The 2,965-nt window shown below is 35.1% G+C and overlaps 1 pseudogene; it reads left to right on the plus strand.

Annotated features, from left to right (window-relative positions):
* The first annotated feature begins 1,699 nt into the window (after positions 1–1,699).
* On the plus strand, positions 1,700–1,798 carry LOC126021660 (uncharacterized; annotated as a pseudogene).
* The last annotated feature ends 1,167 nt before the right edge of the window (positions 1,799–2,965 follow it).

Below are 2,965 nucleotides of genomic sequence, written 5' to 3' on the forward strand. Positions count from 1 at the left end.
AAAGGTAAATGTGCTACTGAAGGAAAGAATATCTGCACATTTAATACTAATAACAAAAAATAAGAAACTAATTGAAAATGGGAAGAGTATATAAATAAATAATATTTGAAAAAACATACTGATGGTTATAATACACATGAAAAGTCATTCCTTATTACTTATTAGGGAACAGGCATGTCGAACCACAATACTATATCATATCACTCCAGATATAATGGCTATGATCAAAATAGGTATTGACAAGGGAAAAGAAAATCCTTGCACACTTCTGGTAAATGTGCAAATTGAATAGTTCATATAAAAAGTATAAATATTTTTAACTTAAAATAAGAGCTGCGGGGGGAGAGATAGCACAGCAGTAGGGCTTTTGCCTTGCATGCTGTCCACTGGGACAGAAGGTGGTTCCATCCCTGGCATCCATTCCATATGGTCTCTGAGCTTACCAGGGCCAATTCCTGAGCACAGAGCCAGGAGTAATACCAGAGCAGCACCCGCTGAGTGTGGTTCCCAAACCAAAAATAAATAAATAAATAAATAAATAGAATAAAATAAAATAAATAAAACAGTAAAATAAATAAAATAAAATAAAATAAAATAAAATAAAATAAAATAAAAAAGAGCTGCTGGAGCGATAGCACAGTGGTAGGCTGTGCTGACCCAGGACTTAACGGGTTCGATCCCCTGTGTTCTATATGGAACCCGGAGCCCGGAGCGATTTCTGAGCTCATAGCCAGAAGTAACCCCTGAGCATCACCGGGTGTGGCCCAAACACAAAAACAAACAAACAGAGCTAGAGAGACAACAACAAGAAGTTTTGCTCATTTAACATATGAGTTAAATCCCTGGCATTATATGTCTCCTGACATCAGTGAAATTGACATACATAAAAAATGAGTACTGGAGTGGATTTGAAGAAAATAAAAACCTTCTCTGTTACAGGTAGAAATGATACAACTTTCTGTAAAAGAATATAGACATTTCTCTAAACAAAAACCCTAAGATTACTCTCCATACAACTCAGCTATTCTAACTATTGACATCTATGCCAAGAGTTCAAAAACAATTATTTTAAAAATGCACTTGCAATCCTATGTTTATTGAGCACTGTTTACATAAGTTAAAATCCAAAAACAATACAAGTGTCCAAGACCAGATACCTGGATAAAGAAACTAAGGAATGTATACACAATGGAATATTATTCCTCTCTAAGAGGAGTAAGAATGTACATCAGCAGAAAAATGAAATATTCCTTGTGTTCTGATTCAGTAACTAGCTATACTCTCCCCAAAGATAATGAATATCCTTCTTATTTTCATTAGACTACTTGTGCTTATTTCTGTAGTTTGAAAATTCGAATTTTAAAAATTATAGTTAAAAATCAAGCAAATCCCAAAGTCTGTTGAAAATCACCTTTGGTTTTGACCATTGCTGTGAGTTATTCAGTTCATCATCCAGTGGGTGGTTGAAGCCCAGGGCCCAGATTAGAAGGATTTTATTACTGATTAGAAGATTATTAAACACTTTCTTTTAAATCATTAGAGAGTACTAAACTACAGCTATCTTTCTATCCTCAGAATTATTGTGCCTACCTTAATATGGGAATATTGAATTGGTGAAAGGGGGTGTTTTTTACAATTAAAACCCAACTGCAAACATATTTGTAATCATGGTGTTTAATAAAGATATTGATAAAATTATGCTCACTTCGGCAGCACTAAAATTGAAATGATACAGAGAAGATTGGCATGGGCCCTGCACAAGGATGACATGCACATTCATGAAGTGTTCCATATTTTTGAAAAAAAAAAGATATTGATAAAATTTATATTTCTATATTTTTATATATTCTAAATTTCTAAATATTTTAGTGTCTTCTTAATAGTCAATATTTACCAGATATTCTGGAAGCAGTGGGGAAAAATATTGTAGCAGATTAGAGCAGAAATAGTATGAGTAAGAAGGTTAGGGGCTAGAGTCATAGCACAATGGGTAGGACATTTGCTTCCCATATATTTCCCCAAACCTGAAAGGAGTGAGTCCTTATTTTTTGGAGGGTGAGGTCTGGGTCATATCCAGCAGAGCTCAGGTGTTAGTACTGGCTCTGCACTAGGAAATTGAACCTGGCAGGTTCGGGGGACTGTATGGGAAACCAGGAATTGAACTGGGGTCCATCTATGTTGGCCACATGCGAGGCAAAAGCCCAACTGCTGTGCTCTCTCTCAATTCCTCCAAGTGGGATATTTGAGGGCAGAGCCAAGAATAAACCCTGAGTACCATGAATGTGGCCCAAAAACAAACAAGCAAAACAGTTCTTAGTTTGTCAGGAACAAAATTGATCCTAATTGCATTCCTGACAATGTTTATAATTCCGAGCCCCACCAAGAATGACCCCTGATCACCAACAGTTTTGACTCCTCCACATTTATAATTATATAAAATAAAACAAAAACCTAATTGTCATTTTTCTGTTTGATAACATGCCAAAACTTTGTTTTGCTTTCAAAAGAGAAGAAAATGTTTAATCATTTTCACTTGTTGACAAATATCTTGAAGTTATGCCTCTGGCAAAATTTTCCAGTTCAGTATGTCCGCATACATTGTACTTCAGCCATATGTTACTATTTGCAGTCTCAAAACATTTTCATTCACACATCTGTTAACATTTGCATATGCTCCAATTTCTTTCTATGGTGATTCTCTTCCTATGTATTTGACTACTGAAGGCTCTATTCAACATCAAAACTCAATTAAAATATCATCATTAGGCCTCAGCTACCCCTTAGAGACAGTAGCTGCAGTGAAATCTATTCCAGTATAATCTACAGTCTCTTCTACGTAGCACTTTCAACATATGTACAATTATTTCCAAGCATATCACTGTGCTTCATATGTTGAACTATTTTTTCTATTTTTCCCTATATTCCTATTCCAAAAGAGTCCACAATATACTCTAGCTGAATGAAA

The sequence above is a fragment of the Suncus etruscus genome, chromosome 10 (genome assembly GCF_024139225.1).
Source record: "Suncus etruscus isolate mSunEtr1 chromosome 10, mSunEtr1.pri.cur, whole genome shotgun sequence".
In the NCBI taxonomy this organism is placed as follows: domain Eukaryota; kingdom Metazoa; phylum Chordata; class Mammalia; order Eulipotyphla; family Soricidae; genus Suncus; species Suncus etruscus.